The sequence below is a fragment of the Tachysurus fulvidraco genome, chromosome 24, assembly GCF_022655615.1.
Source record: "Tachysurus fulvidraco isolate hzauxx_2018 chromosome 24, HZAU_PFXX_2.0, whole genome shotgun sequence".
Lineage (NCBI taxonomy): Eukaryota > Metazoa > Chordata > Actinopteri > Siluriformes > Bagridae > Tachysurus > Tachysurus fulvidraco.
In genome coordinates, this window is record NC_062541.1 from 15,364,543 (window position 1) to 15,378,852 (window position 14,310).

The window sequence follows — 14,310 nt, forward strand, 5'->3', positions numbered from 1 at the left end:
TGCCTCGGGGGTTTCCTCCGGGTACTCCGGTTTCCTCCACCGGAGGTTGATTGGCATCTCTGGAAGGTTTGTTTAATCTTTGTTTAATAATACAGTAAATGGAATAAACCTAGTTCTAGAACTACCAGAACCTTGCCCGCCCCTGAAGGGGAAGCTGGTACGATAGACTGGATGCACAACCTCCAAAACCCTTTGAGTGACTTTTCTTTGGTTTGATCCTGAGCTCTATTTATTATTATATTATTCTAACTTTTTAAACCAGTAAGACATTATTACATCAGTGTTTTGTGCTTCAGCGATCTGCCAGCTTTAATTACAAATCCGCTCACCTAGGAAAACGCCACGGGACACTGGGTCACTGAATAACCGGTGTGTTTATTCAGCTTCCCCGTGATGGTTTGAATAAGCATCATAATGTACAAATCCAGGTTGTACAATCATGACATTTTTTTAAATTATGATTTTAAATTAAAATAAGTTTCTTCTTTTTATTTACTTCTATCCATTACATTTGAATCCTTCGTCAACACTTAAAAGGCTAATCATCATCATCATCATCATCATCATCATCATCATCATCATCAAGAACGACACGCGGGGTAGATGCTGTTATTTCGACTCACCTAGTGCTTTTTTTCTTGCTTAGCATCATTGCTGCTGTGCGCCTCTGATAACGAACCCCTCGTTCTGAATTTTATATGAAGTTGTGTTCTCAGGGTAGTTGTATTTTACATTGATGCTGCAGTTCCTTTTCTTGATGTGTTCAAAGAACCGAACAGTCGGCAGTTCTTTGATCATGACATTGTACACTCGAATAATATCACGAGAGCTCAGTTTAGGGAGAATTACAATATGTTTGGGTATCAGTGTGTTCCCTTAATTATAACTATACTATAGCTGCCATTTTATATTCAACAGCTACAAAGGCTTAGGTGAAGTAAGCCTTATTTTTCTTTCAGTCTTGGTCCGCTTAAACAAAAATGAACGTCAGGTGTCGGTCTAACGGTGCTGGGTTTAAAAAAAAAACATACTCAGGTCAGGATATGGCTGTTTTTGAGGCCATTAGAGATACGTTACATAAGTTTCTACTCGATTCGTGTTCACATTTTGATGCAGGGGCTATGAAGCCGTTCTACTGTTGCTGATCAGAACTGAAATATAAAGCAGAGTTACCATTATACAAATCAGATCATTCTAAAGGAGTACCTGCAGCCATGTGCTGTTATCTAATTTAGCACTCTGGTGTAAAGTAATCATTTAAAGCAGAGCCAGTAACGATTTTTACTTCACCGCACATGCACGGACTGGTCTAGCAGGAGAGAGCTTAATGTGGGAAAAGAGATAATGGCAAATGTTAGTTAAATATGAAAGGACGCTGTTTATACCGGGTCATGACAGAAGGCCAAGCCACATCTGCTTCATCCAATTTTATGTCGATTGTCTCTAAAATTCATATTCATCATATGATCTTTTGCTTCGTTTTTGCCTTCCTCACTCTAAATTCTTTCACACGCATGAACGGCTCATCGCCAAGCTCAGGACGACTCAATTGTTCCCATCGTTAATCATATAGTACACACCAAGCCCTTTTTTTTAATGGTTGTTCCTCACACAAGGTTACAAAAGAGGCCTTCATCCGTCTTGTCATGAAGGAGAAAGGGAGCAACAATAAGTGGCTGTGGGTAAATGTTGTCACAGTGCATTCAGACCATTAGCATGGTGATAGTTCACCAACATTATCATTAACTCTGGTCACAGAGCATTGGAGTGTGTGCTCAGCCATGCCTCTAGCACTCATCATGACACGCTGTACACACTGTTTGAAAAATGGCTGTTGCTGGGGAACGGAGAAGACACGAATGCAGGGGATTCTGGAGGCAGCTCCCACCTTTGGACAAATATGTTATTAACTCTTGAGTGTATGTTGAATAAAAGCTGAATGACATACAGAGATGAAAAGACAACTCTGGGGTTTCGCAAACGGCCGTATCGTGCCGATTAACGAGCTCAGGGAGCAGGCATTTTTTTTTTCCATTTACTTAAGAGACTCGAATAATTAAATTCATTGCATTAAGAATCTAAAAAAAATAAATATCTGGTGCCTTAATTCTTCTGGAGTTCAGGTTTGTTCTATATAAAATGTATAAAGCGGGATTTTGAGTGCTGTGTAAATGAAATACAAAGCAGAGGTTTTAAAGAGATTTAAGAGTTCTAATAACTTATAGTATATAACAGAAAAGAAAGAATCCTCTTAAAGGCAGGGTCACCGATTTTTAATAAAATGCTTCAGAAAACTGAGTCGGGCCGAAAAATAAACAAAAACAAAACGAACGTGTAGCCAATGAGCAGAAAGGGGCGTGTCTTTTCAATATGGGCGGAGAGAGTGTTCAGTGCGCATGTGTGACATTAGCAGAAAGCGGTTTTAACATCGACATGGGGGATAAAAACAAAGAAAGAAAGAGAAGAAAGACTTACGATAAGGCAAGAAGTAGGACGTGTTAATATAGGATCAGCTTTCCAGCGCTGGAGAGAACTGAAGGAGCAGGAAGTCGGCCACATATTCACAGGTTGGAGTTTCCCGAGTCAATAACTCCTGAGCTAAACGCTGTTACTACACAAATAACACCTCTTTTCTATCGTAGTAATGTAGAGAGGCAGCTACAACCGCCTTTTGTGTAGTAACAGCGTTTAGCTCAGGAGTTATCGACTCGGGAAACTCCGACCTGTGAATATGTGGCCGACTTTACTTAAGACGCCGAGGCGCTTTTTTCCTTCTCGATAGGTGAGTAACGTTGGTTTTGCTTTTTTACACAGAACTAATATATGCCTTTGTCCTTTACATGATTATGCTTGTGTGGCATTTTTGCTTGTTTGTTTATCTACAATCGTATTGTTCTTCCCTTCAGCTATGATAAAGACACGTTTATTTCCATTCGTTGCCTGGGTTACGTATGTATGTGTGGGCGGAGCTATCGATACAGGGGCGGGACCCATTTGGGTTAGGGGCGTGTTTGTTTTGGTGATTTTATATGTCGACATTGGCTTTCAAAAATGAGAGACCCCGCCTTTAATTAAACCTCCATTCGAGGCCAGTCGTATTCGCTGATGTTAATTAGTATTAATATTCCAAACAGTGATTTTTTTTCTGGATATAAGATAAAAAGCAATGTCAGAGTCACACACTAAACTATTGTAAGCTTGTTGATGAACGTGGATCTTTCGTTCCCTTTCCAGTCAGTGCTAGGTAAAAAGGAGTTCACTATATAAAGGGTAGCGATGTTTGCTTTACCGCTGGTGATGAAGGTACTTCAAATAAATCATAAGGTCACCGATGTGCCCGTGTGACCTCTGTAAATACACACCACCTCACCAGTAATACGACTGCCTCAGAGATGTCTGAATTTACAAGACGGTGAACGAACGGTGAAAGATGGACCGAGCTTTACAAATATGTAACGGGATAAAAAATATATCTTTAAACTGTTGATGGTATCTGGTTTGTGTAGAGTTCGTGAACAAATTGCTGTGCAATACCGAGCAGACGTGTCCCTGATTCATTCGCATTCCGGAAAGTGGAAATTACATGAGGGCTGATAAGCCACCACGGCTCCCGCCAATTGGCTTTTATTAATCCTCTTCTCTCTCACTGAATGCTGCAGCTCACTCTCTAAATATAAGTCATTAGAAATGAACAATTACTTTAGGCTGATATGGCATGTCGTTCGTTTTTTTCATGCCCCGTGTAGATAAGATGATTGTACAGGAGTGCTAATGGCCCTGGTGGCTTGAGGGACAGCACAGCTCGCTCCTGGACAATGATGGCGTTAAAGCGGTTTGATTTCCAGAAGTATGAAAAAAACCTAAGCTCCTCGGTGGTGAAACTGTTACCTGTTTGTGAATTAAGTTTCCCAGCATGTAGCTATGATGGTCTTTTCTGGTCGTTTCATATCAGAGACACATAAATGGTGTAGTAATGATCTATGGACCCTTCGAGTGTAAGAGCTGTAGGTCATATGTTTGACAGAACTAGGGACAACGAACACAGATGAAGGCTCTGGTTCTGAGAGTAACTCTAAAGGACAAAAGAGCAACATGAACCTTCACACACCATAAATTTTGCCCTTCACCTCCAGCTAAGCGCTTATGGGGAGGAAGTGTTCATATGCTTTATATAATGTATGTATAAGTGATATAATCATATGGTATAATATTCTCTGAATATGATACATTAGCTGAATGTAACTACTATTAAACTAAAGAAAAAACTTGATCAAGTTATAAGTGCTGTTATACATTAAAATTTAGTAGACAACTAAATGCGAGGCCGAGCTTAGTGTGGTCACTGGCACTCACCCTTACCCAGAGGACTTACATTTTATTTTATTTCTTACAACAAATTGAGGAGTGGCAGCAGTGGCAGCTTGGTGGACCTGGGATTTAAACCTGCAGCCTTCTGAACTAACCCCTTAACCACTAGGCTACCATATACCAGTTCATAACCTATACTTTATGAACCTTTGGGAAGTCTCACAGCTACTACGCCAGGTTAAATCAGTCCTGCTGTGTCATAAGGACCAAAGAACTTCCTGTGATGCTTCTAGATTAACTTGTTTGGACGAAACAAGGGGGATAAGTTTATCAAATAGATCAGCAAAGGAGCACTAGGAGCACCACTGAGGAGCACAAGCCAAGATCAACTGTTAGAGAAAAGCCCAAGCTACACACCGGAGAGGTTACAGAGCACACTGGGGGAAAAATAGAAGAACTTGTCCAGATCTCAACAATATCACAAGCTCCAACACAGATCTAGTCTCTGGGGAAGAATGTCCAGAAGGAAGAAAGTTCTCAATAAGACTAATATGAAGGCATGCCTGGAGTTTGCTAGAAGGCATGTGATAAGATCCAAGGGCTTTTCCAAAAATGTTTTTGAGCTCTTTGGTCTAAAAGCAAAGCATCCAGTATGTCACAGACCAAATACAGACCCAACAACCTGGTAACATCAAGCATGGTGGTGGTAGCACTGTGAGGCTGCTTTTCAGGAGGAGGATCTAGAAAGCTTGCTGGCAGCAACAACAACATGGAGAAAGCCAAATACGGTACAAGCAATTTGTTGGAAGGAACTTGTTTTAAGAAGCGGATTCGAGTCCGGGAAAGACATCATTTATCCAAATGAAAACGAGCTGAAAATTGCCGTCTGCTAGTGTTCTCCATCTAATTTGCGAGAAAATTTGCAAAAGCAAAATGTGCAAAACTCCTACAGACACATCCGAGAAATCTCCAAGCTAGAAACGCTGCAAACAGCCGAATGCGCACAGAGTATCAACTCCGGGGGATTAGTTGCTGCAGTGTTTGGATATTACTTTATTGTGAACAAATTTAAATAATTTATTGCCTTTTATTTCTGTAGAGGAAATCAAAAAGGAACAGACAAAAATCCCATTCTAATATTTTCTCATATATCGGTGTGTCATTGCAACACAGCAAAAAGTGGAATAATCACTAGGGGGTGAATACTTTCCGGAGGCACTGCACATATTGTATAAACAGTAAGTAGGAGTGAAGCCATTTCTGACAGTCATCCAGGAAGTCTGGTCCTTGACATAAAATACAGTCACGATTCTAAAGAGCCAAACTTACACTACATTAATGTTATTAACACAAAGAATAAGACCGGCCATCTTTTTTCACTCATGGCTCTTGGATGTGGAAAAAAATGTGCATTATGTTTGTCGAATCTAAGCAGGATGACGATCGATTGCAATAATCAGTCATAATCCTTTAAAAAAAAAAAAAAGAAGAAGGTATTATACATGGGCCACATCTGAGAAAAGAAATTCTCATATTAACAAATATTGCTGCTCTAGAAACACATAGTTAACTCAAACCCTGTGTGTTTAAGGCTTGAGACTGAGAATGCGTGACTATTAAAGACGAGATCCCTCTAATGTGTGTGTGGGCATTCATATTGCTGTTCTTCTGTTCTGAACAAATGATTATTCTACAGCCTGAAAGCTGTGCAGATAAAGAGTTATGAGTCTATATCTGGTTTTCTCTTCCTAGGCTTACATATAATATTAGCCTAGTAACCTAGTTACCTGATGCCAGGCTCTAAGCGTGCTCTAATCTCTGAACGGCTGTAATGCTGTTGTTCTGCTGTAACAATGTTCTTCTCATTTATCACTTGTTTATCAGGGATGTGAGATGGCGCGAGACAAGAATCAAACGAAATAGACACAACAGACACACGTAAAGCTATTGAGTGGATTGTATGAGGCAATTAATTATCAAATTCTACCAAGAGATTATACATGAACTATTATTATTATTATTATTATTATTATTATTAGTAGTAGTAGTAGTAGTAGTAGTAGTGTTATATATATGGGAACTTAGATTTAAGTCTGAACCTGGCCACGGGACCTCCATCTCAAATGTTTTTGCTCAGGCTCTGAATTCATTCATTCATTCATTCATTCATTCATTTTCTACCACTTATCCGAACTTCTCGGGTCATGGGGAGCCTGTGCCTATCTCAGGCGTCATCGGGCATCGAGGCAGGATACACCCTGGACGGAGTCCCAACCCATCACAGGACACACACACACTCTCATTCACTCACACACTCACACACTATGGACAATTTTCCAGAGATGCCAATCAACCTACCATGCATGTCTTTGGACCGGGGGAGGAAACCGGAGTACCCCGAGGAAACCCCTGAGGCACGGGGAGAACATGCAAACTCCACACACACAAGGCGGAGGCGGGAATCGAACCCCCAACCCTGGAGGTGTGAGCCGAACGTGCTAACCACTAAGCCACCGTGCCCCCCCTAGGCTCTGAATTAAAATCCTTTATTTTTGTAAACACATGTTCATTTCATTCTGTCCATTTCCTTGCACATAAATAGACTTCTAGATCTCGTTGTTCAGATTCAGTCCTTTTTATACCAAAAATATAGAAAAAATATACACACACACATACACACACACACACACACACACACACACACACACACACACACACACACACACACACACACACACACACACACACACACACACATATACAGACAGTGATAGGGTCCTATTGAGCTGATACTGTATCATGTGCCTCATGTAAACTCAATCAGTTTTCTTGGTTTTTTTCATTGTTTGTTTGTTTTACTCTAGATTTTTATTTTCACTTTGACACAATGGATTATACTATTTGACACAGGCAGATAGATAATAGTTTTATTTCTTTTAACAGTTCATTCACATAACCATTACTGTTAATGTTAAGAGCTGATAAAATATTCACTGTTCATTTGTCATTCATTAGTTCCATTAGAAAACACTGCTACGTTACGCGAGGATTGACACGGTTTAATTGTTATGCCTTCATCGCTGAGGTAATTCAAACTTTTAGATGTGATCTGCTCTAAGCTTCTTTATGTACGAACCAAAAGCTGAGTCTCATCTGTATGCAGTTGCCCCACGTTGCATCAGCTAGTTTGAGACAGAATGCAGGCACCGAGACTTGAAGACAGATGTGGGCAAGCAGCCGGCACAGAAGAGGCCTTAAAGGCAAAAAAACTGCCAGCAGGTAGGAACTTGCAAGATGCCTATAACTAACCAGATTTTACCTCATTAAATATTCAAACTTTTTCCCTATAGAAAGCTGACGTATTAAGGAAAATAATCATGTGACTCTGTTATGCTGAATGCTAATTCGCTGGCACTCGCCGGTCCACTTGTCCGCTTAGAGTCAAGGGTCATTTGAAATCAATACCCAGTTATACTGACTGACTCTTCTGATGAGAGAGCTTTCTTCCAGGATGTCAGTGCTACTATCCACAGAATGACCTTCATATGCATTAAAGCAGCCATTCAGGGACTATAGTTTGCTCCTGAAACGGTATACAATCTACTCGAAGGGGCACTGAAGCGGACGACGGTCAGTAAGCACCTTAGTGAGACACGTTGTACTGGGTTTTCATTTAAATGCTGTCATTCCGGGCAGATGGAAGAAAAAAAAAGAAGACGTTTCAATAAGAATATTAATTTTCTCATCAGAACATGATTACATTGCTTATACTAAACAAAATTGAAACAGGTTCGTAAGTAATTACCTGACAGAACCATGTCGAGCGAACGTAGTATTAACCGATTACTTTCTGAAATCTCGTGAGGACTTCGGTACTGAGGGAACTGTAGCTATAGAATTAACGTAAATGAACACAATTAAGTCATTAACTGGAGGAGAGAACAGCGATAATGTGGCTGTTGCTCCACCGAAATAGAAGATCGAACCCAGGTCGGTGGAGCAACAGCCACATTATCGCTGTTCTCTCCTCCAGTTAATCAATCAAATAGTGTTGAATGTACAAAAACGAATTTTGTCAATGTAACTCATCACGTGTTGATATATTATTTTTTTTTAAGCTGTATTTATTAGTACATTCACAGCATCGGGTAGACACTCTTATCCAGAGCAACTTACATTATCTCATATTTATATTATATTACTGAGCAATTGAGGGTTAAGGGCTTTGCTCAGGGATCGAACTCACAACCTTCAGATTGGTAGCCCAACAACTTAACCACTAGGCCACCACATGCCCTGTATTAGTAGAAGTACTAATTACTGTATCTAGTACTATTAGTTCCTGTTCTTTAACTTCATGCAGTATATAGATATGATCGGATTAAGTTATTCAATCGTATTTACTTGACATAAAAACACAGAACGTGCTCTAGTGTAAATTAGGAAAAGAAGGCTACGTACAGTACATGCAGTCATTATAACACTTATATAAAGTTTTCGAACTATTCCCTTATGCATTAATGAGGAGCCGGTAAAAAGCCGGGCACTTTCTCACTGTGCTACAGATAGGGGTATGGAGTCGTGCCAGACCGGACTTACCCCTGCTGCTCAGGTTAAACACTCCTTTGAGAACACGCATCTCTCACCCCTTCATCAGCAGCTCTTTCTCTTTCTCAGTCTCTCTGTCTTTTTTTCTCTCTCTTTCTCTCTGGAAAAGCACAAAAACCCAGTGGGTTAGATTTGTTTATCTTGCTCACAGATTTGAAAAGAGAAGACAAACGGTCTTTCAATATAGCCTGGACATTTCAGATCCTAAAATGAATGCAAGAAATTGATGAGAGAGAGAAAAAACAAAAAGGTTTTAAAAAGACACTGTTCAATTCTTCCCTGTTTAATTTTAATGGGGATATTTTACAATAGAAACCAAACCATGTCTAAAAAGCTATAAAAGCTGTTATTGTGTACAAATGAACTCATAGTTTATTCATCAGGGTTTGTTTTTAACCACAACTCAACTTTTTGGAATGTTACTATCATCCCCACTGATTATAAAGTGAAAGTGGGCCACAGATCCCGTAAACAAAACACTACATTTAAATAAATAAATCTGGTTTATAATAGATCATTACCTATTGATTCGTGCCTGGTTAACAGTTCCCGGATGTTTAAGACATTACTTAGATTCCTTTTAGATTACACTTTTAGATACACTCCGACACGCCAATCCTCATCCTCTGAACTGCACGTTAATGCCATCTGTCTGAATGCTGACCCTGAACATCCCGAGCCCGGTGTGTGACAGAGGATCGATGAAGGCCGATTCGAGACGGTTGGCCCTGCGAATGTTTCCTGTCATGACACAACCTCTCTGGCACATGAGCCATTCATTTCTTTCTATCTTTCTTTCTTTCTTTCTTTTTCCCCCAGACATTGATCTAATGCTAATGAATCCCTACTCCAATTAACCAGCGTAAGCTCTGGCTGTGATCGGCAAGCAAGACCGACTAATTAAGCCCTACACAATTTCCTGCACCGCCCATATTGCACATATTAATTCCTTTCTTTCCTCTGAACTGAACCTCATAGCTGAGATTCTAAACTACAAGTGAGTTAGAAATACTTTTTCTAAACGTGTAACTTTTCTTGTTGTCGGTCCTGCACATGAGACACTGATACAATGACTTATGTAGAATAATAGTAGTACCAGTACCAGTAGTAATAGAATCTAGTAACCGTCAACCATACACACACATTCATTCATGTCTGGGGTCATTCAGCATAGCCGGTCTATATACAGTACTAGCGCATGTTACGGTGAGAAAAAAATCGGACCTGGTCACATAAACATATAAACACAGTCTTTTAAACTGGATTTACAAATCATGTTTGATTTAAACAAGAAAACAAGATGAATCTTTTCCACTCCAAAAATTTTCATTATTGCCATGTCACACTCCACGGTGGCACTTAATGGCTCTTGTGAAAGTAGACACTCTGGGTTTTTAAAAAAATTGTATGAATTGTATTTCTGTTTAGGAGCAAAGTATTCGTAGTAAAGTTCCAATAAAATACGTAAAATAAAATCTTTGTTTTTTTTTCACACAAACATTTGAAGTCAATACTGATATCGAACCCATTTCTGCTCTCTGTGATGAGTTCTGTCTCATTTTATAGCAAACTTTCAGTCATAATGGAATTCATTTGTTTATGCTGAGTAAAAAGGTCCTATGAGTCGAATTCCAATCCGCCGGTAGACTGGAATCCCAGTTTAAGCCCCTAAAAAACTGAACTTACAGATATATCATATAAATCTATTATATAAATCTTATGAGGGGGGCACGGTGGCTTAGCGGTTAGCACGTCCACCTCACACCTCCAGGGTTGGGGGTTCGATTCCCACCTCCGCTTTGTGTGTGTGGAGTTTACATGTTCTCCCCGTGCCTCGGGGGTTTCCTCCGGGTACTCCGGTTACCTCCCCCGGTCCAAAGACATGCATGGTAGGTTGATTGGCATCTCTGGAAAATTGTCCGTAGTGTGTGTGAGTGTGTGAGTGAATGAGAGTGTGTGTGTGTGCCCTGTGATGTGTTGGCAATCCGTCCAGGGTGTATCCTGCCTCGATGCCCGATGACGCCTGAGATAGGCACAGGCTCCCCGTGACCCGAGAAGTTCGGATAAGAGGTAGGAAATGAATGAATGAATCTTGTGATCATACAGGTTCCAAACATTCCAAAGTTCTTCTTGAAATGTGACATTATCCCTATGCAGATGTTGCAGATGTTTGTTCCACTCTTTTTGTACTCTTCGTGCATGTTTATGTATTTCACACTGATTGGCATCTCAGTAATTTTACGCAAACGTCAATTATAATCTGCACCGAGATCACGTTTCAGGCAGTGAGGGATTTGTGTAAAAACAACTTGCCTTGCTCGTCTGGGGACTGGACATATTTAGAAAGACTGTTTTTTTTATTGCATTTTCAAAGCTGACACACAGAATTCTGATTCTAAATAATGATTCATTACCAAAATGAACTGATTGTGACCAAATTGAACTTGGAAGCTGCAGCAGAGCACGAAACCAACAAGTGCTTTCAAAGGTCTAACTTGCAAAACGAATTTGTTTCCCATGGAAAAATCTAATGCCTAGTCAGAATTTCAATAATGCGAAAGCCTTGATAATGCGGTTTAATTAGCTGGGAAAGATGTGATTTGCATTCCAGTGAAAGTGCCTCCAGCAGCTGCTACGAAGCAAGAGTCTACGAAACCCCAAAGGTGGCGGAACCCAGAGGCAGGCAGAGGAGAGTTTCGGAGTCTTGGGTGCTATTCTTTTAATTACTCGTTATAATGACTCCATTTAGCTGTTCAATGACCCATTTAATGGCACTGAGCAAGCCTGGGAAGCACAGTCCTTGGCAGGTTCAAGCACGCAGCTGCCCTGGCCTTTACTACCTCTAACCCCCCCTCGCTTGCACCAGACCTGAGGGGTGAGAGAAGCCCTCTGACTGTGTCCTGTAAACATGGATGCTGATGCTAAACCGGTATTCGAAGCAGCGCTTCTTTTCGTCACAGCGAGTAAAACATTTTGCGCATCTGAGTTTAATCAATTAAGGAACAGCCCCTGTGGGTTGGAAATAAAAAACAACTAAGCCTTAGTGGGTATGTGCGATTTCTTCCCAAGCGATGGCTGGAGAGTGAAGCACACAAGTCTCATAAGGATGCCCATATGTTTCTGAGGAATGAGTGCATGGAAAGTGCACTGACCATGAGCTCTGCCTCGTTTTTCTCCACTTTCTCCGCCTGCACCGAGTGACTTGCCTTCACTCAGATCTAACACATGCAGAGATGTACACGTGACAACAAAGCACAAAAACAGCCGAATACAGAACATTGCTGCCATTATTTTGATACTAGTAAAAGAACATGCTTGACAGCTCACAGGCAGGACTTTTGAGTCGATTTCATTCCGGCACTTCTGTCATCCATCATGAGACACTTTCCTTAAAACCTGTTCGTCAATAATAATAATAAAAAAAAAAAATGCTAACTGATGGCGGTATCTTTTCTATAAACAAACAACAAATCTCCCTTAAGCATACTAGAGCTAAATAATTCATTACAGTAACGTTAAGGAGGCAGATTGAATCATTTTGTTGTAAGAAACGGTGTAAATATTCTGTTTAATACACACAAGAGTATACACAACTTACTAGCTCTGCATCATGGAGCTTTAAAGTGTTTAGGAATTATCTTTGAGAAACAAAAGACCTCTAAATTATTCAGTTCATATCTTAAAAAAAAGAAAAAGAAATCAATCAAAGCAGTAGAAGATAAGAAATATCACTTGGAGTTCACAAGATTAAGCGAGTGTGAAATTAGCGATGAAATTAGCGATGAAATTAGCGCCTCCTTCACCTTATTGCGCTGCGCTACTCGATCCAATCTTAGCAGCATGTAAGTATAAAATCCAGCTCTTCTGCTCAGCCTTATGTACTTTTCTTATCGTATCCTCCGAATAAGGCCAGCCTTTGGCAGATGAAGAGGATGTTGAATAGACAGTTCAGAATTAGCAAATAAGAGCTCGCAGCTGCCACTCTCCGTCGGTCTATTTGTGAAGCTCGAACAACTTGACAAGATTCAACAATTAAAGAGGGAAAACAATGTCAGCGAAGGCTGTATTGACTGCTCTAACAAGCGAGACATTTGACGAGACGGACATGCAACGTAGCTACTATGCGGTTTATATATTTGGATGTGTTATTATCTATTGATGTTTCTGGGTTGTGCAGTGGGTAGAGTTTCTGCCTAGCAGCTCAAAGATCCTGAACTCGGGTTACTATCTGAACAGACGCCTCCAGGGCTTCCTTCAGGTTCTCTAGGTTTCTTCCAACCTTTGAAAAATAAGATTGGTAACTCTAAAATTGCACCTAAGTGTGTGTGAGTGTGTGTAGGGTGCCCTCCAGGTTGTATTCCCACCACACACCCAGTGTCCCCGGGATTGGCTTCGGATTCACCGTAACCTTGAAAAGGATGAAGTGTCTACTGAGAGCCAGTGAACATATACTGAAGACGTGGTCCGGTATGGCGTGAGCTTCAAGGAGGAAAAGCTGGCATTTAAGAAGACATGAAGACTCAAGATACCAGTTCTTATAGCGGCAGCTCCATTCTTGCACGTATGAATATAAAGTTACATTCGAGCACGTACTCAGATCATGTTAAAGCCCCATTCACTTTCACACAAATCCACAGGGTGGGGAAATTGTGCCCCGAAAACCTGCCTCGCTGTTTACGATATCAGGAAACATTTTATATCTGACTCAGTAGTGAAACATCACACACAGTGTTTAGATGACATAATCACCCTGCCTTTAGCTACGGGACAAGAAAGTGACAGTGACATAGTGGCGTCTCCGGAAAAGATAATGCATCCTCCGTGGGGATCGTCTTAGTGGAAGACGAGGAGAAGAAGATTACGGCAGAAGGCAGACTCGATTTCGGCGCTGTCACTTTTTTTTTTTTTTTTAATTTTTATTTATTTATTTTTTTGACTGTCGTGAACTAGCGGCGATGAGAGCAGTGGGAAGATCTCCGTAAACTTGATTTCACAACTGAATGACTCAGTCGCTCCATTCAACCTGGAGGTAGAGAAGCGAGAAGTGAGAAGTCACACTGCAAGATCGCCCCCCTGGAGGGGTCGAGAAAGAGAGAGAGAAAGTTCACGGTGCTGGTCTTGCAAACAGACAAAACTCAAGGGGGAAAAAAAGAAAGAACAAGCTCCAATAGGCTAAAAATAGCACAAAAAAAAAGAAAAAAGAAAGATATTCCATGTCTATATTCCAAGATATTCCGAGATATATTTCAAGATATTCAAATGCTGCTCTACTACAACAACAAAAAAAAAACATCTCATCATCTAAATAACTAAGATTTTTGTGTTAGATTGTATATACAGAGGTATATTTATTAATACATGGCAGTTATTTTAGCAAAGAAATCAGAAAAGATA

The 14,310-nt window shown here is 40.5% G+C and overlaps 1 protein-coding gene across 3 annotated transcripts in view; it reads right to left on the bottom strand.

The window, feature by feature from the left end:
• elfn1a (extracellular leucine-rich repeat and fibronectin type III domain containing 1a) overlaps window positions 1–14,310 on the bottom strand; it is an 82,875-nt gene that overhangs the window by 24,201 nt on the left and 44,364 nt on the right. The window contains exon 2 of one of the 3 annotated variants that reach the window (XM_047807639.1): window positions 8,908–9,016. The exons of the other annotated variants lie outside the window; for them this stretch is intronic. The gene's annotated coding sequence lies outside the window, so the exon portion shown is untranslated. The remainder of the gene's footprint in view (window positions 1–8,907; window positions 9,017–14,310) is intronic. 3 annotated transcript variants of the gene reach the window in all.